General features: G+C 53.9%; 1 protein-coding gene across 50 annotated transcripts in view; it reads right to left on the reverse strand.

Annotated features, from left to right (window-relative positions):
* Positions 1-21,533, reverse strand: part of PITPNM2 (phosphatidylinositol transfer protein membrane associated 2) — a 145,204-nt gene that overhangs the window by 74,910 nt on the left and 48,761 nt on the right. For 7 of the 50 annotated variants that reach the window (XR_011420851.1, XM_070220372.1, XM_070220365.1 and 4 more), the window contains exon 1: positions 4,656-4,865. The exons of 24 other annotated variants lie outside the window; for them this stretch is intronic. The gene's annotated coding sequence lies outside the window, so the exon portion shown is untranslated. Of the gene's footprint in view, positions 1-4,655; positions 5,169-5,676; positions 6,653-6,762; positions 7,259-17,706; positions 17,731-21,533 lie in introns of those variants that run through there. 19 more of the 50 variants (XM_070220373.1, XM_070220366.1, XM_070220349.1 and 16 more) reach the window with 14 other exon arrangements.

The following is a 21,533-nucleotide window of genomic DNA, read 5'->3' on the forward strand; positions in this document are numbered from 1 at the left end:
CCTCACAGGGACCAACCAGTTCTTCAGCCCAGGCTAGTTGAGGGGGGGACACCCCTAAGGGCCCAGCATTGACATGCCCCTTCCTGCATCGGCCCAACCCAGATCATTTATGGGGCAAGAGCCAGCCCCAAGAATGCTGTGATTCATGCCAGCGCTGTACGGAAGGGACATCACCACATCACTAGCAAGGCCCCTCCACAGCTGCAAATGGGGGGCATAGTAGAGCAGAGGAAGCTGGACTCCGTGCTGCCTCCATGAGCCAGCCCCGCCAGCCCCGCCAGCCCCGCCCAGTGTGGCTCTGGGTGAAACAGGAAAGTTCCTCTGGGTCTCTGCGTCGGTTTCCCCATCTGCCAGGCCTGACCTGGAAGTCTAGCACGTCGACTGCTGCCCGGGAGCGACAGGCATGAGCGGGCTCAACTCTCCCGTGGGGAGGGCAGAGGGCTCTAGGCAACAATCGTGCCAGCTCCTCTCCTCCAGGCCAAAGCTGCTGGGTGGTGATTCAGGCATAAATTCTGGCCCTTCCTCTCTGTTAGGGTTCAGGAGAGGCCCCTCCTTGGCACTGTGGCCACACCCAGCTCCAGCAGTGAGACACACCCCTGTGCCTTCGTTTCTCCATCAGCACAGCTGCTGTGTCACATGTCCTCAGGTGGATGGCGGAGCACAGCTTTTCATATTCCAGGTCACAGGCAGTTTAGTGACCACATCTCCTGACAGAAGGTCCTGTTGGCCAAGACATGGCATGGGCTCACCAAACATTTGGGAGCATGAAAAGCAGCAGCCGGCCTGGTCCCATCCTAGGGTGACCTTTGGTAGAGAGTGGCCGTTTGAAACCAATCCTTTTTTTAAAGTCCTACACTGGAGGAGAGCCCTATAAAACATCACCTCCTTCATCTTGCTTCTTCTACGGGCCAGGCAAGGAGGCAGTCCTGCATTCTCACCCAAAGCCCTGCAGCGGGAGGTTGGCCCTTGTTCTGTGCAGAAGGAAACAGAGGCTCAGGGGATTAAGTGATTTCTACAGGCTGCACAGACAGGGCTCAAACCCAGGACCACGTGGCTACCAAGCCTTGCTCTCCTGCCACCCCAGAGGAGCCCTACCTCCCAATCTCTCCATCCCAAGAGACCAAAGTCCTGGAGAAAGGCCTTCAGCTGTGAATTAGCAGGGGCCCAGCAGGCAAATGAAATCAGGCAGCAAGTGTTTTAAAATTAACTGGTCCCGGTCCCCTATCTGCGCAGCCTGCTGCAGCCCTGACAAAGCCCGTTCACAGCCACAGGCTGTGATAATGCTGTGCCCACGCCTAGAAAGCTGTGAAGTGCTTTACAAGGGCATGGGCGACAGGCAGAGTGAGGGCACGGGCATGGGACACAGCGCTCTGCACATGTCCCTTTTGTCCTTCCCAGTCTCCCGAGGGCTCCCATCAGTAACCCTGTCGTGCTGACTAGGAAACTGAGGCTCAGAGAGATCAGGGACTTCCTCATGGTCTCATACCAGGCTAATGGCAGAGCAGGCATTAGGACAACCTCTTCTGACCTGCTTTGCCCTCTGCTCTCCCCTGGCGAGCTGGGGAGTACCCAAGGCTGTGAGACAGCTAGAGACAGCCCTGAACGCTCCTAACACTCTGCTGCCTCCCCACTAGCCTCTGAGCACCGCCCTGCTTTCGGAGAGGCGATGGGGACCTGTTGAGGAAAGTTCTCGCTATGGCAACAAAGTGAGGGAACAGAGGCACAGAGCAGGCAGCTCCCGCAAGGTCGGACAGATCAGACAGAGCATGTTCAGGTGCCTGGTTCACTCATTCCCACCAAGCCTGGCTTGGTCAAGGAGACAATGGAGGCTCGGGGAGGTCCACCGGGAGCAGAGCTGGACTCTAGGTCTGGCATTCCCTCTCAACAGCTGCTCACGGTTTGGAGGGTGACCATCTACCGAAAGGGGCTCCAGGAGCCCGCGCAACAGCAGTGGGCCTCAAGGCTGATGTAACGGGAGGACACGCAACTGCAGTTGGACCAAAGCAAAACCAGCGCTCGGTCAAGAAACCATCATGTGGGGCCAGCCCAGTAGCATAGTGGTTAAGTTCACGTGCTCCACTTCGGTGGCCCAGGGTTCACCGGTTCAGATCCCAGATGCGGACTTACACACTGCTCACCAAGCCATCCTGTGGCAGCGTCCCATATACAAAGTAGAGGAAGGTTGGCACAGATGTTAGCTCAGGGCCAATCTTCCTCATAAAATTAAGAAGAAATAAGAAACCATCACGAGATACAAACAACTTTCTCTGGGCCCGGTGCAGGCGGCAGGCTCTGTTCTCCAGAAGAAGAGTCGCAGGCTACCAGGCAGGGGCCCTGGGGAAGGCATCCCAGCCTGGTCCCCTGTCACTGAGCCCAGGGAGGGAGCTGGGAAGGAGCTTGGCCTCAGAGGCCCTCGTGTCGAGGGAGAGTCCTCCTTGAGAGTGTCTGGCCAATGGCCTAAAAGATCCCACCTCTGCGACTCCCTTTCCCTCCAGGGTTTATCCATGTGGCTTCTTGCGAGGCCCTTAAATTGTGTTACTATCCTGTCCACCTTTGGGGAAAAGCCCTCACAAGCCTAAGTCTGTTTTTCTTTTTCACATAATCTCTAACTCACAGAAAAGTTGCAGAAATAACAGAAGAACTCTCAGGTACACCCTACCTAGAATCCCTGTTTAAATCATTTGCTTTACCATTTGTATTCTCCCTCTCTCTGTGGATATCTACATGCACAGAACCTATTTATACAATCAACACGCATACAGTTTCTTCTGAACCGTCGGAGAGTAAGTACCAGAATGTCTGATCCATGATAACAATCCTACCACCCAATTCATGGGGTGCAATGCCAAGCACCCTCACACCTGCCTCCTTGCTGAGGTGTGTGAACGAGGTGGTGCTACCTCCAGGTTACAGATGAAGAAACCGAGGCACGGTCTCCTGGTGCACAGTGCCCCTCCTACTACACCAACCACCCACACCTGAGTGCTCTGCATAAAACAGACAGGCCCCCGCTCTGCAGACTGCCTTCCTGCTGACGTTGTAACTCTTCTTAAAAGAAAGAGCCAGGCTGCCCTGTAGCAGAATAAAGAGCAGATCAGGACCCAGAGCACCAAGATTCTCCACAGCGCAGCATGGACTACCCCACTCCAGGCAGGAGCAGTGGGCTGGGTGGGCAGTGAGGGGCTCCCCACTCAGGTCCCAGCTGCCTCCTCCTTCCGGGCCCGCTCTCTGCTTCTTTCCTTTTCTCTCCTCAGACAACTGGGATGGATTGACTCCTCCCTGAAGGGCAAGGGCTGAGTCTTCTCTTTGTCCCAAAGCCCAGTGGCATGGAGCTCAATGCAGAGCAGGTTCCATGTGTAACTGATCAATGAAAGAATGAATGAGTAAATGAATGAATGAATGAATGAGCCAGCAATCTGAGCTCTGGCTCTGCCCTCCCAGAGTAGGCTGGTCAACTGCTCTGAGACTCAGTTTGCTCACATGTAAAATGGGACAACACCAAGTACTTCTAGGGTGGTTGCAAATTGTTAAATTAGATGAGATTTGTAAAGGTACCTCTGAGATGGGTATTAAGATCCCAGTTGAGAGTTTGCTGAGCTGTGCTCTGGGAAATGAACCAGAAAATGGGGAGAAATGGGAAGGAAAGCTAAAGATGCCAAAATATGAACAATGTGGAGAGAGCACACACACATACCTGCATGCACACACATGCAGGGCCTCACAGCTCAGCACATCTTGAGCTAAGGGGTCTTTCTCTGACAACTCCTGTTCCTTTGGACTTGAGAGGCTCAGAAGCCTAGGATGGAAAGGTGGCAGCCAGGGGCCTCCCCTGTAGACATGAACGTGCCAATCTCTGTCCCACACCTGACAACACAGCAGAGCCCGGGGGGCATGGTAAGGAGGAACAGTACAAGAGGGAGGCAGCTCTTTCTGGAATTAGACAGGAATGGTCAGTCTCACTCAGGTGAGACACTGAGCAGAAAAGCACCACATAAAAAGGATAGCCATATGATCTTATCAATCCCGGGAACTGTAAATTTATAGGAGATCGTGTTATCAAGAGCAGAATGCCAATTGGTACATGTACCCCCGATGGCAGAAGAGAAAACGAATCTGTGTGTGCGTGTGTGAGAGTGCACAGGCGTGTACCTGCATGCCTGTGTGCATGTGGGATGTGAGTGTGCACGTGTGTGCAAGCATGTGGGTATGTGCATGCCTGTGAGCATGTTTGTGTAAGTGCGTGTATATGTGTGTTTGGGGACATCACAAGACAGATGGGGGAGAATTCAATGTTCATGAGCTTCTTTTCTCCTGCAGTTTGTTAAGGCATTTGTGTAACGAAGATGAAGAGTCACTACCAACAGATTTTCTCAAAGCTGGGTATGAGGCTGGGCTGGGACACAAGCTTGGCCTCCCGGGCAGACTCGGTCCTGAGTCCTAGAATCCCTGACGCCGAGCCAGCACTGCCTGTCCTGCCCGGCACAGCCTGGGTGGTGGACCAGCATACTGCAAGCCAGGCCAGAGGAAAATAAGTCAAACTTTCCCCTCGGAGCTTCGTGGGCTTTGTGAGGGCTATCTGAACAGCCGGGCTTCCCACCGAGCCTTTCCCTGAATCCCAGCACTCCCGTGGACTTAAAGAAGAGAGAACCACTCACCGCCTGAAAGCCAGCCAACGCAGTGTTCATTCCACTTTTCCTGGAATGAGCTTTCCATGGTTCCACTGGCAGGAGCCATCAGCAGCCAGGGCTCCCACCTCTCCGACCTGCTCTCACACCCGCAGCAGCTCCTTAGGATGCTTTCAAGTAAGACACCACTACGTGAAATTACACTAAGAAAGGAGGCAGGCTCCTTGTGCCGGAGGATGTGAGAGGGAGGGGGAGGCTGGCACGGAGCACTCAGGATTCACTCCGGATGAAAGCAGGCGGGTTGGCGGAGCCGTGCCTCCCCTCCTCCAACACCAGCCCTGCTCCGCTGTCCTTCTGACTCTGGGCTTGCTGAGTGAACACACACTTGCATCACCAAAGCAACCCTCACCCTGGGCACACACGGAAGACCCCAGGGCAGAGTCACCCCAGCAGCAGCAGCGCTGGGCCAGCCTCCCATTGGGGCTGAGCACTCAGATGAGAACACAGCACTGCCACTCTCAGGGCTGACCTTTCACGTGTCACATCAGAGTTTCCGTTCACCAGCAAACCAAAACCAAACCAGACCAAACCAGCACACAGCCTCCCCACCCCTCACACAACTTGTAAACCCATCAGAATTTACAGCAAACCAACCAGAATCCAGACGCGGGTAATGTCATTAAGAAGCCTGCACAGAGTCCAGATGCCAGGAAGGTCTCAGTGACAGACTCCAGCCTCAAAGCAAACGAAAAGCAAGACATCGCACAGACATCTGGAGACACAAAAGCATTCTTCTCATCCTGCCCAACAGGAACCCATCTGATTATCAAAAGGAAGCTCCAAGAATTCAGGGTTGAAGGCAGCTTTAGAGAGACAGGGGTTTGGGAGATGAGCAAATGCAGTTTAAAGAGGCTGGAGCATAGAAACAGACGGGAGCCCTGCCTGGGGCCGCCTTCACGGAGGATTCTGTTATTAAAGCGATCTGTCAGAGATAACGCTCAAACAAAGCAGATAATCCAATCCGACGCCCTGAGCCCGACCCTACACATACCTGAACGTCCAGACGCCCCTGCCGTCTCAGCCCTCATGATGGGCACCACGTTCAAAATTGACTTGTTTCCCTGATACCTGCACCAAACTTCCCTGTGAGTCAGACGGGGCCACTTGGTGTTCGCTTTCTATTTAAAGATCACACAGGGCTTCCTCTCAGACACCATGCAAACCCGTGGCTTCTAAGAACTGGGTGCTAAATCCGTTCGCTCTGGGCCTCACTTTCCATCAACAGAGGAGATGTCTGGTTGGCAATGAGGGGTTCATTTTTCCGTTGTCCGCTGCACGGGAGGCAGAGGTATGGGAGAGTGGGCTGCCTGCCACTGGGCCCAGATGCAGAGAACACCCCTGGGATGGGCAGCCGACAGATTAACCTCATCAGTTGCCTCCAGGAAAGCCATTCAGAAGCCATCCTCAACGCCAGGGCGGCAGATGGGGAAGATGCGATGGAGAATGTCGACCCACCCGGCAGCGGTCTTAAAATCCCATCTGAACCAAACTCTGCTGAGGGACTGTCCCAAACAGATGGCAGTAGTGCCCAGGACAGCCATGCTGCCAGGACCGCTCTGCCTGGAACCAGTCAGCAGATGACTCTCGTTACACCATCTTCTTGGAAATTCTTGGTTACGGGGACAAAACATTCCCCTATTGACCTCCATTTTCAGGTGAGAAAGGATTAGACAGAGAGACCTGTCCCCAGTGTCCCCCAATCCAGAGCCCTGCCCCACATGGGGTACATGTGGATGCCTCTAAATTTCCTCCTTGTCCCCCTGGTCAGACCATGGCCCAGGAAAGCAGATTGTCCATGCTGTGTAGCAATTACATTGGAAAATGGAAGTGCAACAGACAGCAGTGGATCCAAGCATCAGGAGGCAGGAGCCGGGCTACTCACGGAAGCCCTGGATGAGACCCCACACGCCCAAAGCCACCCTGTCCCCTCTGAGCTCCGAGTCAGGCCAAGCCTCTCCCTCCCTCTCTCCCTCCATCCCAGCTACTGAGAGAAAACAAGCAGCCCACGTGACCAGGACAGAACCTTCCTTGCTAACAAACCCGTCCTAAGGCTGTGACAGTTTTAGCAGGAAATTACCTTTCAGGAAGAAAATGTAAGGAGGGGGAAGAGAGGGGACCAAGTGTTAGAGCAGGGAGCCACACACCGCGGAGCCAGGCCTGGGTGCATCCAGCAGCGCCCCCGTGTCTGCGGAGGTCTCCCGTGCTCCCCATGATGCCAGCCTCAGGGAGCCGCCCCCAGCACGCAGCTCTGCAAGCAACCCATGACTGGAGACAGGAGCTGGCCTCGAAGCACGGAGGTCCTCGGGATGGACGGATAGAGGACGGATGGAGGAGCTGAGAGCCCTAGCACGGACCAAGGAGGAAGGGAGGCTGAGAGGAAGGGGTGGGGAGAGGAGAGGGAGGGAGGGAAGAGGGAGAATTGATTCTCTCTCCTCCACTGGGACCACTGAGCTAAGTTGCCATGGAGAAAGGGGAGCCGCTGGCAGAGCCCGAGGCGGGTGGAGGAGCCATATGCCAGAGGAAAGGCATCCGCGGAGAACCAATCCCCACCCTTCTCCTGGCGCAGCCTCCCCTAAACCAGGCCTTCTGGGCCCACGGCGGCCAGGCTGGGAGGGGAACTGGCCTGACCCAGTGGGGCCAATAGCAGCTCTCTGCCACTGGGGCGAGAAGGGAGGTGAGGGGCAGGAAAGGACCTCAGGGCTTTCTCATCTGGCTCACTGAGCTCTGTCACCCTCAGCAAGAGCTGTGCCCCTCATCTCAGGCCAGACCCACGGGGGACTAATGAGACCAGAGCCCCACCCGATGGCCGGGGCACACAAGGGGCCTGGGGTTTGGGGAAGCACTTCTGATCCCCACCTGCCTCCTCATTTCTAGAAATTAGAGTTGCCAAACCTCGAGTCACATTTCCCCAGGAATGTCAGGCACATTTCCCACCCTCGAGAACAAGAGGATGCCCACCCATGAGAGGGCTGCGATGCCCAGAGCCACCTACGCAGAAAGAGAAGGATGGAGTGCGATCTCCTGGGTGCACCAGGCCACCCAAGTTACCATCCAGCATGGCTCCCTGTGGGTCTCCCCGCACCTGCTGCCAGCTTGCTGCTGCTTCTGTCCCTGACCCCAGCTCCAGGACTTTGCCACTGGCCCACTGGCATCCTCAGCACAAGCGAGGACAACCTGCTGTCTGCACTTGCAGGTACGGTGACACTGAAACATCTGGGGATGACTAAGGGGTGTGGACACCTCAGGAACTGGTGTCTCCTTAGCGGGACAGAAGTACAGCGAGCAGCACCACCCAACGTCCCACCTCTCCTTGCCCCACACACCAGGACAGAGGCTGAGGTCTTGCTGCTCTGAAGCACAAGACCTAGGGGCGGCCCTGGAGACATCGTCCCTTCAGTCCTCCTCTCACTTCCCCTCCACACTTTACTATGAAAATGTTCAAACGTACGGCAAAATCGAGACACTTTATAATGAACATCCACACAGGCCCCACCTAGACGCTACCATTTCCTCTTGCTTTTTTTTAAGTGTGGTAAAATACACATAACATAAAAAATACCATTTTAAAGTATACAATTCAGCAGCATTTAGTACATTTACAATGCTGTGCAACTGTCACTTCTATCTAGTTCCAGAACATGTTCATCACCCCAAAACCTGATAGGCACTCACTCCCCACTCCCCCTCCCCCCAGCCCCTCCAACCACCAGTCTGCTTTCTGTCTCTACGCATTTGCCGATTCTGGACATTTCACATAGATGGGAGCATACAGGATGTGGCCTACTGTATCTGGCTTCTCTCACTCGGTATCATGTTTTCAAGGTTCATCCACTTTGTAGCTGGTGTCAGTGCTCTGTTCCTTTTTATGGCTGAATCACATTCCACTGGATGGATATGCCACACGCATTCATCTATCTATGCAGGAGTGGATTGTTTCCACCTTTTGCCTGTTGTTCTCTCCCTTTTAAGATGAGTTTCGCGGAGCCCAGTGAAGTTTCCCGGAGCCCCTCCTAAGGAACTGGGTCTCAAAGGTGCAGGCCCCGGAGGCCCCAAACTGCTTGTGAATCCCTGCTTTGCCTTTTCATTAAGGCATCCCTCTCCACTGGAGGAGCAAGAACAGGAGGCCTTGCCTGGCCCCGGGGCTGGAAGCGGAGGTCCCAGGGTGTGCATGTGTGTGTGTGTGGCTGACATGTGAGCCTTTGTCTTCTGTCCCCCAAGAAGTAGCTCTCTGAGCAGAAGGACACATGTGCACACCAACCCCACGTCCACACTTTGAGACCTCACAGACCTGGGTTATAGAACTCTCTGGCACTGGCTGGCTGCCTGACCAGCAGGTCATTTCTCCTCTCTGAGCCTCAGCTTCCTCATCTGTGAAGTGGGGGCGGTAGTCTCTGCGTCTTGGGGTTGCTGTAGAGACAAGACCAGCACCGCCTGATAGAACTTTCTGTGGTGATGGTCACGCTCTATGTCTGCCCTGTCCGATACGGCTGCCGCCAGCCCTCGCAGCCACTGAGCTCCTGAAATGTGACTAGTGTGCCTGGGAAACAAAGTTTTTAATTTCATTTTGCTTTATTTTAAAATTAAAACTAAATAGTCGCATGGGGCTAGTGGTGATTGCCCTGGAAAGAGCAGCTCTGAGGACTCGATGAGATGGGAACGCAGGACGCCCGGCCCAGGCCAAGCACCTAGCTCCTCGGTCCACTTCCTTCATCCCTTCTTCTCCCTACTTACCCCACAGTGTCTGGGAGATGAAGCAGGCTTCCGTCTGCAGCCTGGCCCCCGAGGTCCCCCTCCAAAAGGACAGAGGGTGGGTGGTCTGGCTCTCAGGGAACAAAACGGGTACCAGCTGGGGAGCATGCTCGGCGGACTCCATAATGACATGCGTTCCTGAACCGGCTGACCTCTCCTCCTGCCTCTATTGGTCTCAGACCCCCGTTCTAGAACCCCGTGTCCGGCTGTTTCCCTCAGCAACTCCTGAGGTCATCCCTGGAATGTCTGGGTGGGAGCTATAGGACTGGAACAGACCCTCCCCCCTTCTTAGAGTGCAGCAGAGACCCGGCGGGGGTGGGGTGTGCAGGGCATCCTTGGTTCTAGACTGGGCCGTGGAGCTGGGTGCTCAGGAAGACCTCCCCACGTGCACAAAGCTGCTCTCACAAGCTCGCTCCCCTGGCACAGCGAGTGGACCAGAATCCAGACCAGATTCTAGTCTGACATTCTCACTTTGCAGATGCAGAAACCCAGACTCAGCTGGAGGAACACATGGCAAAGCAAAGCAGAGGTGGGGCTGAAGCCCAGGCCCCCAACTTCTGGTCTGCTCCTGCACAGGCCTCCCGAGAGGCAACTGTGGGACAGGCTTGGGTAAGAGGGGCGCCACCAGCACTCAACCCCCACACCAGGGCAGGCCAAGGGCCAGGGGATGGCTGTGTACTTCTAAGGAGCTGTGTGGCTTCAAAGCCTGAAAGGCAGGAACTGAAACCTGGCCATGCCATCACGCCCCTGTCCTCACCTACTCTAACCCGCCCAAGCGGGAGAGGGAGAAGCGACATCTGGAGAGGGGCAGCGGTGGACTCCAGTAAAATAGGAAAACTTTAAACACAACCACAAAGAACCCTAACTCCTGTTGTGCTCTGAGCCCAAGATCAGGCACTGGTCACCTAGGGCTGGGACCTGCTACAGAGGACGGGGAGCCCCAGCCTGTCCCCCCACCCCATAAACCTTCTCTTAGCTTCCCAAGTGCCCCTCCTTCCTTAACAGAACAGCCAGGGGGGTCCCCTTCAAACTATGCCCCGAAGTGGCCTGGTCTCACCCCACTCAGGGTGGAGGCCTGCAGGCCCTCCCTGCCTGCCCTGGGGCCTCTGCACCTGCTCCCCTCTGCCCAGTGCCACTCCACCTGCAGCCTCTGTCTGGAACCTGCTCACTAAGGCTGCCTTATTTAAATCTTACCTCAAACCCAGCACTCTCCTGTCTCTTTCTCATTTTCTTCATGGTCTTGATCCTCATCTTATTTACTGTGTACTTTTCTCTCTTCTTTTTTTAGTTTTAAAATTATGGTGTAAAACACATAACATAAAATTTACCATTTTAACCCTTTTTAAGTGTACAGTTCAGGGGAATTAAGTACATTCACGTTGTCGTGCAACTATCACCACTATCTATCTCTAGAGCTCTTTTCATCTGTGAAACTGAGACTCTGTCCCCATTAAACACTAACCCTATCTCCTCCCCCAGCCCCTGGCACCCACCATTCTCCTTTCTGTCTCTATGAATTTGACTACTTTAGGTACCTCATTTAAGTAGATTCATACAGAATTTGTCCTTTTGTGTCTGGCTTATTTCACTTAGCATAACATCCTCAAGGCCAGCCCTGGTGGGCTAGCAGTTAAGATTCGGTGCTCTCATCACCACGGCCCAGGTTTGTTTCCTGGTCAAAGAGCCCTACCACCCATCTGTGGGTTGTCATACTGTGGCAGCTGTGTGTCGCTGTGATGCTGAAAGCTATGCCACGAGTATGTCAAACACTAGCAGGTCACCCACAGTGGACAGGTTTCAGCAGAGCTTCCAGACTCAGACAGACTAGGAAGAAGGACCTGGCCACTGACTTCTCAAGAAACTGGCCATGAAAACCCTGTGAATGGCAGTGGAGCATCGTCTGATATAGGACTGGAAGGGGAGGGGATGGTGCAAAAGGACTGGGCAGGGTTCCACTCTGCTCACACAGGGGCGCTAGGAGTTGGAATCTACTCAACAGCACTAAAAAAAAGAAAAAAAGCCCTCCACGTTCGTGCGTGGCATAGCACGTTCTTTTTTTGTTGTCTCTTCTGCTGGAATGCAGGTTCCATGAGGGCTGGGATTTTGGTTGGTTGTACTCATCTCTCTATCCCCAGGGCCTGAAGAGTACCCGGCACGCAGCAGGCGCTGAATGAATCTTTTGAATGAAGGAATGAATGAACTTGTGGATGACTGAATAAATGAACAAAGACTTTGTAGAGGTTAGCAGCCCACCAGTCTGGGCCTGCCCCTCCCCGCACTGTGGATGAACTCCCTGTGACAGTGGGGATGGTGGCCCCGCCCCACAGCTTTAGACCCCTACCCCTCACACTCAGTGCCACAGGACCCCCCACTTGATGGTGGGCTTTCCCCTCAGACGTGGTACGTCTATGGGAAGATTATTACACAGATAGAGTCCCCAGCTGTGGACATGACAATGTGTCCTGGAGCCTCACAGTGGCCCCGTGCAGCGTGTGGCAGTGAGGACACGAGGTGATGCAGGGCCTGGATCCCACAGGCTCTGCAGGGCCGGATCGAGCCAGGACGCAGCCACTGCTCGGGAAGTAGTGGGCCTTCCAAACTTGGCAGCCCCTCACCTTTCACCTCCTCTACATCCTACCTGGCTATTTATAGCCGCCTTGGCTCCGAGAACTCATTTACCCGTGTTTCTGGGCCAGACGCACTTGGAAAATCAAAGTAAGATGGACCCCTCCCTCTGCAGATGCAGTGAGCCTGAAGGGGCGACAGCGCTCCAGCCAGCGCCACCCTGCCCAAGTCGGGGGCACTCGGGGCCTCCTGACTCTCAGGTGACTCACCCCTTGCCAGACTCAGGGTGCCCCAGGGCAGGAGGCACCCGAGGACAGGGCAGCAGCTGAGCACCCACGGCCAGGCCTCAGCGCCCAGCCAGACCTCCAGCAGGGGTGCAGGAAGATGGTGACCTCAGAACAGCCCAGATCACCCCAGAGCTCCTCCCCGCTCCAGGAAAATAAACAGATAGGGACCGTGGAAAACAGCTGTACCTTTAAATTATTTGGCCCACAGATAAGAAAAACGTTTGCATGTCGAAGTTGTTTGCATATTTGGTTATTTTTAGGGTGAACCCGGTTGCCTCCCCTTGGAACCGGATGAAGCCCAAGAGGCACGTAGTCCTTTTTCCCAGATGGGGGTCCTGGTCCTGTGTCCTGGGAATGAGGGCTTGAGTCTGAAGTCCCAGGGGCTCTTGGGCAACAGGGTCCCCCAGCAGGGAGCCGAGGCAGACTGCTGGGATGTTTAAGAAGACGTGCCGCTGCTGACATCACCAGCCACCCACCTGTGTCCAGAAGGAGCCCCCCTGCCCCGCCCAGAGCAAGATCTGAGGGAAGAACGCTCGATGCGCTGTCTCCGCCCATGCCAGGCCCGGCTAATGGGAATATTTTGCTGACATATTTCTAGAACAAGCAGCAATTAGAGCAGATTTTTCTCTTCCACTCCCCCTCCCCAAAACAGGAATAAATCAGTTCTACCAATTTCCCCACTAATGATTTCCTCCATTAAATTAAAAAGAAGAAGAAGAAAATGTTTTTTTAAATGGATTACCAGCCCTGTGCTTTCAGAGACCATGTGACCTGTCAACTCCTCTTAGGTCCTGATACATCAACGCCCCTTAATTAATTTTTAATAAATAAAAAAGTCGTAGTCTAAGAGGCACTCCCCCCCCTCCACCTGCCCCCAGTCTGTCCGGCACACAAGGGTCAGCTCCAGGCTGGCTGTGGGAGGCCAGCTTCATGTGGCCAGAGATAACCTGACAGTCAGTGCACAGGATCCACTTCAAAGATGAGAAAAACGAGGCTGAGGTTGGAAGGGCATAACCACATGGCCCAGGACCCAGGATGAACCTAGAGTTGTGACATGCCCCGTGGCAGAAGACGTGATGTGGGATGGGGGCCTTGGTTTCGAGGGTGCCTGCCTGGAGAAACGCAAACCAGTGAAGCCAGCGGTGGAGGAGCCCAAGCCTTCAGGCGCAGGGACGATGTGCGTGACTTCAGCCTCTGTGGTGCCTTCGCAGCTCCCAGGACGGGGCAGGCACACAGTGCTAACATCCTGTTTGTTTCTAAAAAGCCCACCCCCACCAGCACGGACGAACCGTGAAAGCACTATGCTAAGTGAAGGAAGGCAGCACAAAAGGACAACTGCCGTATGATTCCACTTAGATGAGGTGCCTAAAATAGGCAAATTCAGAGACAGAAAATAGAACAGAGGTTACCAGGGCTGGGGGAGGGGGGAGGGAGGAGGGGGAGTTAGTGTTCAGTGGGGACAGAGTTTCTATATGGGGAAAGAAGAGTTCTGGAGATGCATGGTGGGGACGGCTGCACAACAACTTGATTGTACTTAATGCCACCAAACTGTACACTTAAAAATGGCTAAAGTGGCAAATTGTATGTGTATTTTACCACAATAAAAAAAAAATGTTAACTTTCCAAAATGCTATCTAAAGATACAGGAGGGGCTAACAACTGTGTAGTGACTCCGGCAGCACCGTCTGTGGTCTGCCCCTAGCCAGACTTCAATTCCTAAGGTACAGCTCTGGAGCTCACAGGCGCCTCCAGTCACGTAGGAACGCCAGGGACATTCAGAGAAAGGCTCCTCATGTTAGCCAGTGTCACTGAGTCAGGATTCCCTGTGTCCCTGATGGCCCACCAGATGCCAAAGAACAGGCAGCGGCCAAGAAGAAGGCCCACGGGATGCTCTCCCCAGAAGGTACCTCAGGGCCTTTGCACTGCTGTGCTCTCTGCCTGGAAAGCGTTTCCCCAAGTATTACATGACTCACATCCTAAGTTATTTAAGTTTCTACAGAGAGGTTCTCTCTGACCATCCTATAGTCAGAAAGATGCATGGAAGGTCAACAGGGCCAGGTAGGGTGGCCCTGAGCAAGAACAGAAAACCAATGGCCCTGTGCATCCATAGCGAGCCAGCACCTTCGTGCTGTTCCTGGCTGGAGAGAAGCAGCTGGTGGGAAGGCAGTCAGATCCTGGCTCCATCATTACCAGCTAGAGGGCCTTGGCAAGGCCCTTCATCCTTCTAAGCCTCAGTTTTCTCTTCTACAAAGTGGAGATGAAAACAGGCTCCTCCGAGGACTGTGTGAGAGGATGTGTGCACAGTGTTAGCATATGGCTGGGACGCCGCCAAAGGTTGATAAATGCAACGATTGTAATTATAACCTCCCAACTCGCAGGCACACTCCTTCAGAGAGGGCCCAGGGCAACGGCTCCAGAAAGCTCAAACGACACACAAGGCTGACTGCTGTCGAGGCTGCCCAGGAGGTCAGTGACCCTGGGGGCAGAGGATGGGGCCTGGAGGCTTAACCTGTGCTGAACAGGAATTAACTGATTTAATCTTTTCTGTTCCCATTTTGCACATGAAGAAACTGAAGCACAGACTGGTTTGTGATTTGCCCCAGGCCACATAGCCTGGAAGTGGTAGAACCTGGATTCAAACCCTGGTCATGTGGCTCCCGGGCCTGAGGCAGATCCCTGGCCAGCTTCCGCAGCTCTGACATCCGGGCTACATGAACCTCTGGAAGCTGGAGGGAAAGGTCTCAGAGCAGGTCGTTTGGGGAGGCCCACAGCATGGTTGGCCTGGCCGGTCCCTCTTGAAGGTCTCCAAGCTCATCACACTCGGTTCATCTCGGCCGAGCTATGTTGGCCGGCACCCAAGTGCAATTACCTCCCTCAGAGCACGGCCCAGGGTGCGTCCTGGCTCCGCCTCACGATGCCTTCCCAGCAACCCAGGGGACACCTGCAGGCCCACGCCCTTCCAGGGGCCAGACACAGGGGCCCTGCACAGTGCTGGGGATTCTGCACACGGCTAAAGGGCAAGCTGCTTCTAACTCGTTCCCAAAGGCAATTACTTCCCTCTATGCGACTTTCTAGAAAATATCTACAAACCTCTTAATTAACAACTCTCTTAGGCTACCGCGATACAGAATTTCTTACTGGTCTCCCTGCTTCCACTCCAGGCTCCACAGGGCGGCCAAAGTGAGCATTTGAAAATGTAAACGCAAAGAAGGATATGCACTCCTCTACCTCAAAACTCTCCAGGGACTCCCTTCACACTAGGACCAAGGTCAAAGTCTTTACCACGACTTACAAGTCCTCCAAGATGGAGCCCCTGACTCTACCGTCTCTCACCATCTTTCCTTTCTCATTCAGTCCTGGCCACACCGGCCTCCCCGCTGTTCCTCCAACTTGCCAAGCATGCTTCTACTTCAGGGCCTTTGCACCTGCTGTTCTCACTTCCCCAGATATTACATGACTTGCTTCCTAAGTTTATTCAGGTTTCTACAGAGAGGTCCTCTCTGACCATGCCATCTAAAACTCCCTACCCCTTCACTCTCTTATTCTATTCCTTTGCTCATTTTCCTTCCTGGCATTTAGCACCACCAAACAGTATATCGTAGGAAGGGACTTCATCTGGTTCACTGCTGTATCCCCAGTGCTTAACACACTGCCTGGCGCATGAGTAGTGTTCAAAAACTCTGTTGATCGCTTTAGAAGAGTGGATGGTTGGTGGAAGAGTGACTGGAAGCGGGGCAGCTTCTGAGGACTGGTGATGTCCTGTTAATTGATCTGGATGGTCAGTTTGCACAAAGTCATCAGCAGTATACTTAATATTTATACATTTCTGCACGTTTGTTACAGTTAATAAAGAGTTTAAAAATTTAAAAAGGTAGGTAGAATGACTGACAGATAACTAGACAATGAAAGATGTACAACAAAGTTTTTTAAAAGGGTGTACAGATTTAACAAGACCCCTCGTACCAGCAGAGCAGACGGAACTAAATTAACACAGTGCCCTCTCTCCACGTACCACACAAAGCCAGCGTACTTTCCAGGGAGGAATGAGAAGTCAAGGGACAGGTCCCTTGGCACACGGTAGTCACAAGGACTTCAGTGAGGCATCTCACAGGGAGCATCTAGGGCCCTTTGTGCAAACTTGGAGGAGCTTGAGCTTGTAAACCCCGCCCCCACCGTGGGCATCAGAGATTAAGCCATTGGTCTGAAAGTGCTTTCTTGAGACTGGCCAACGACGTCAGTGTGCGAGTTTGTGTCAGCAGCAGGGGCATCACTGGCAGAGGCTGTAACCACACGCTGCTGTCAGGCCAGGACAGTTCTGACTGGTCAGCTCTTCTGACCAGCCAGTCCGGCTCCCTCAAGGGAGACCGACTGTGCCCAGGCCTGGCTGCTTGGCCCACACCTTCCCTGCCTTCCTCCTACTGCCTTCTGCATGTGTGGCCTGGATCCAAAGGGAACCCTACCACCCTCACCACAGGCCCAAAGCCCTCTCCTGTGAAGACCAGCCAGCTGACCTTAGGGTTTTTTGGTTTTTTTTGTTGTTGTTGAGGAAGATTTGCCCTGAGCTAACATCCGTGCCAATCTTTCTCTATTTTCTAGTATGTAGGCTGCCTGCACAGTATGGCTACTAACAGAGCGGTGTAGGTCCATGCCTGGGCCACCGAAGCAGAGCACGCTGAACTTAACCACTAGGCTGCCGAGGCCAGCCCTCCTAACCTTGGTTCTTTTATGGGTCCCAGAACTTGCTCTCTGCAGACTCATCCAGAAAAGGAAACCAGTTCTAAAGTCTCCAGTGGTCTGTAAAGCTGAGCCAAAGGAAGAGAGAGACGAAGAGAGCAGAGGAGAAAGAGAACACAAAGTTTTCTCCTAACCTCAGGCAGAGAAGTTCCCAAACATCCATGCCTCACCTCCAACGGAAACCACTCATGCAGACAAAGCCAGGGAAACCCTAGATTGGCTGTAGTTGCACACGACAAGCTGTGGGTCCACCCGCCTCATGGAAGGTTCCAGGAGCACAAAGCAGACGTGACCTTCTGAGTTCTGGATTTGAGAAACCACAGTCTCTGCGTAAAGGCCTGAGCCATCAAGACCTGCAATTACGAGGGACAGCCAACACCAGGGGAGAGACAATGGGACTTGCCCCATGAACAGAGATGACTCGCGAGCAGCAGAAAGAAAATGAACATTTATGGCTCTCATATTAGTTACCTATGACTGCGTAACAAATTACCCCAAAACTTTGTGGCTTAAGGCAATAAATGTTTCTAATTTTATGCTGTTTCTGTGCCTCAAGATCAGACAGTGGCTCAGCCGGGTGGTTCTGGCTCCAGGTCTCTCATGGGGTCACAGTCAAGATGTGGACCAGGCCTGCGGTCATCAGAAGCCTGACCAGGTCTGGAACGGCTGCTTCTGAGGTAACTTACGTGACTGATGAGTTAGTGCTGGTTGTAGGCAAGAAGTCTCAGTTCCTCATCACGTCTTCAGATCTCTCCAGAAAGCTGCTTGAGTATCCTCATGACATGACGGCTGGCTTCCCAGAGCGAGTGATCCAAGAGAGAGGACAGCAAAAGCCACACTGCCTTTTATAACCAGGCCTTGGCAGTCACACTCCGTCATTTCCACAACATCCATGGGTTACGTGGGTCGGCCCTGTCCAGGGTGGGCAGGGACAGCACGGGGCCGCGACTAGCAGGAGGCAGGAGCGCTGGGGCATCTTGAAAGGTCCTAACCCTCAACCCGCTCCTTTTATCCTCATGACAGTCCTCAGAGGCAGGGCCTTCTATCCTCATCTTACAGAAGGAGACAGTGAAGCTCTGGGAGGGTCATTGCTGCAAGTCCCGCCAGTCGTTACGGACAGGTCAGCACGCTGTCCTGCCTGTCCAGCTCGCAATGACCACTATCTTGGCTCCTCAGGCCGCTGCAAGGAGTCAAAAGCCAGGCTGGCACGGCCCAGCCAAGTTACCTAATCTCTCCACATTTCCTCACTCATAAAATACGGTTAACAACAGCACTGACTTCACGGGAGTGTCGCAAAGATGAAAGGAGAGAACGTAAGAGAAGCATCCAGCACAGGCCCGGTGCAGAGCGGACACTCGGTAAACATCGGCAGCTGTCCAAACGTTTCATGAAACCGGTGTGTCAGCGGGCGAGGCGCTGGCCGGCTGGCCCTGCCTCCTTGCAGGGAGGACACGCTGGCAGCTATGAAGGGAGGAGGTGGCCGTGGATGTCCAGGAAAGGTGGGCTTGGAGAAGCAGCATGGCCACTCACACGGGCACGCCCTCGATGGCAGGGCCAGGCCACCAGCCACCAGTGGCCTTGCAGAAACGGCAAGGAGTGTCTCCCCTCTCGTTCCTGCCACCTCGCCCTCTCTGAGGTGCCTGACTCACAGCAGGATTGCTGTCCTGCAGCCGCTTCATCAGGAGGCCGACTTCGAGAGGCACCCAAGTGACGTGTGGCCATGCGATTTACAGCTGCTCAGAGGCAGGAGGACACAGGTGATAAACGCAGCAGTCCCTCCAGCTTCAAGAGCCACCTTCCATCTTACGGTAAAACAACAGAGGCTTATCAATTTTCCCCACTTCATTCTCACCACCACAGACAGGGGAAAATGTTATTAAGTCCATAAATCTCACTTCTCCACATAAGGTTGACGGCTACTCCTCCCCTGCACAGGCCTCGACAGGTGGTTGGGGGCAGAGGAGCAGAAGCCATACAGCCTGAGGCCCAGATGCAAGCAGTGCCCCCTGCAAAACAAGCACAGGGGTCCACTTCGCTGATAGATTTTAAAAGGCAGTGACATGACAATCCCCAGGCAGGCTACACCGATTCAGACACTTTCCTGTCCTCATCCAGAGCCTCCAGGAGCGTGGGTGTCAAACCCAGAGAGGCGTATCCCCACACTGTCCTGGAGACCCCATCTCCACCAGCCTGAAGTTTCTACGGAGATTGGCCCTCCTCTCTGGGCCACCCCCTCACGGAGGGAAGACGGCGGCCGTGGAGGGTTAGAGCTGCCCGATCTACTCACAAGCTGAGACCTCTGGGAACCGCTGTGTCCCGTCTCACACCCACTACGCGGGGCTGATGCGGGGCGAAATTAAATAAAGTGCATGGAGCCTCCAGCAGGCGCCTGCCTCCAGGGAGTCGAGGCAGGAGCCGCTTCTCCCTGCCTCCTCATCCTCTCGCTTAGTTCTGGAACCCGAGGGGTCCCTGCAGTAAGGTGGCTCAGCAGAGAAATCCCCCAACCACGGTTCTGCACTTACACTTTGGGGTGGGTGACACCGGCCTCGTCTGGATGCTGCAGAATCTTTCCTGCGACCCCTGGCTGCGGCCCCCGACCTAAGAACCAACCGCGGCTCAGGTGTGGCCTGCGGAGAGCTGAGAGGCACGTTGCCTCTCAGTGACAGACTCTGTTCTCCAGAAGGCACTGCCCCACAGCAGCCTTAAACAGGATTACTAGTCACTCTGTTTGAAAAGACTGAGACAATTAGAACAAGATTAAACAAAGGCTTAACTGCCGGGCCCTAATCCCCGAGTGGTGATCAGTCAGGCAGGCTCCAGTCTGAGTTCATTCTGCATTTGCCTGCAAGGCTCCTTGAGGCCTTAGATGTCACCTCAAAGCAGGGCCTCGGGACACACACTCTCCACCGCGCCAGCTGTTGGACCCGGGCCTCCTTCAGAGAGACCTCAGCCATCGTTGATGCTTGGCACTCTCATCTGCCAGCTCAGTATCTCCCCAGCTCATGGAAAGAGAAAAGAAAAATTACCAGGACCCCTGAAACAGACCTTCCCCTTTCTGGGCTCTTCAACTCTTCCTTCCCCCTCTCGCTTGGCTGCTCAGAGAAAGGACATCCTTGCTCCACCCCGGGAGCCTCTCTTGGAAGCTACTGTTGACACTGTTTTCATTCTCTATGGAATTGTTCCCTGATCCCGTCACCACCTCAGAAACTGTAAAATCATTCGTTTTTTTGTTTTTTTTTTTTTGAGGAAGATTAGCCCTGAGCCAACTCTTGCCAATCCTCCTCTTTTTGCTGAGCAAGACTGGCCCTGAGCTAACATCCGTGCCCATCTTCCTCTACTTTATACATGGGACGCCTACCACAGCATGGCTTGCCAAGCGGTGCCGTGTCCGCACCTGGGATTTGAACAGGCGAACCCTGAGCCACCAAAGCGAACGTGAGAATTTAACCGCTGCGCCACCAGACCGGCCCCCATAAAATCACTCTTTAAAAACACACTCGCCATCAACCAATGAACGGGGAAAAAAAATATAGCCTATCCATACAACGACATATGATTCAGCCATACAAAGGAACGGAGTTCCGATCCACGCTACAACATGAATGAACTTGAAAATGTCACGCTAAGTGAAAGAAGCTGACACAAAAGGCCACATACTGCATGGCTCCATTTATACAACAAACCCCAAACAGGCAGATCCAGAGAGTCAGGAAACAGACAGTGGTGGCCAGGGGCAGGGGGTTCAGCAAGCAATGCGGGGTGATGTCTGGGGTTCCTTTTTGGAGTGACGAAAACATTCTAAAACTGACTGTGGTGGTGATTGCCCAACTCTATGAATATAGTAAAAGCTATTGAACTGTACATTTTAAATGAGTGAATTATATCTCAAAAAAGCTTTGTAAAAAAAATGCAAAATAAAAAAAAACTCAAACAACCATTTGTAAACAACTAAGGCCGCTGAAGAAGGTTCTGCAGCGGAGTCTCCCTCTGCTGCCCCGTCCCGCCTCCCTTCCCCTCCCAGACGCTGGCACAGCTGATCCCCGGAGCCCCAACTCAGCCCCCTCCTGAACCAGAGCTATGCAGCCAGAGGACCCAGAAGACAGGTGACAGCCTGGGCAGAAACTGCTGCTCCACATCTTTCAACCCTCCAACCCTGAGGCGGAAACCTCCAGCTGGTTTGCGGAAAAACAGGAACCACAAATGGCAGTGCCATTGCATCTCTGCTGAAACAACAGCAGAGAGGAACAAACAAACAACAATAACACTGGGGCAGAGAGGAGCCAACAGTGTTTATTATTCCTGGGCAGGTCCCAGCTGCATCCTAGCCAACCCTCCCCCCTGCAGCACCGGGCAGCAGAGACTCCCATGGGCTCAGCGACGGGGGTCAGAGAAGACCAGGGTCAGCGGTGAGGGACGAGCACCCTCTGGGCAGAGGCATCCCTGTCGTCTCAGGGACGAAGCCCAGGACACAAGCAAGAGACCACTGTGGTGGGCCAGGGTCTGAGGCTGCAGC

The sequence above is a fragment of the Equus caballus genome, chromosome 8 (genome assembly GCF_041296265.1).
Source record: "Equus caballus isolate H_3958 breed thoroughbred chromosome 8, TB-T2T, whole genome shotgun sequence".
Taxonomy (NCBI): domain Eukaryota; kingdom Metazoa; phylum Chordata; class Mammalia; order Perissodactyla; family Equidae; genus Equus; species Equus caballus.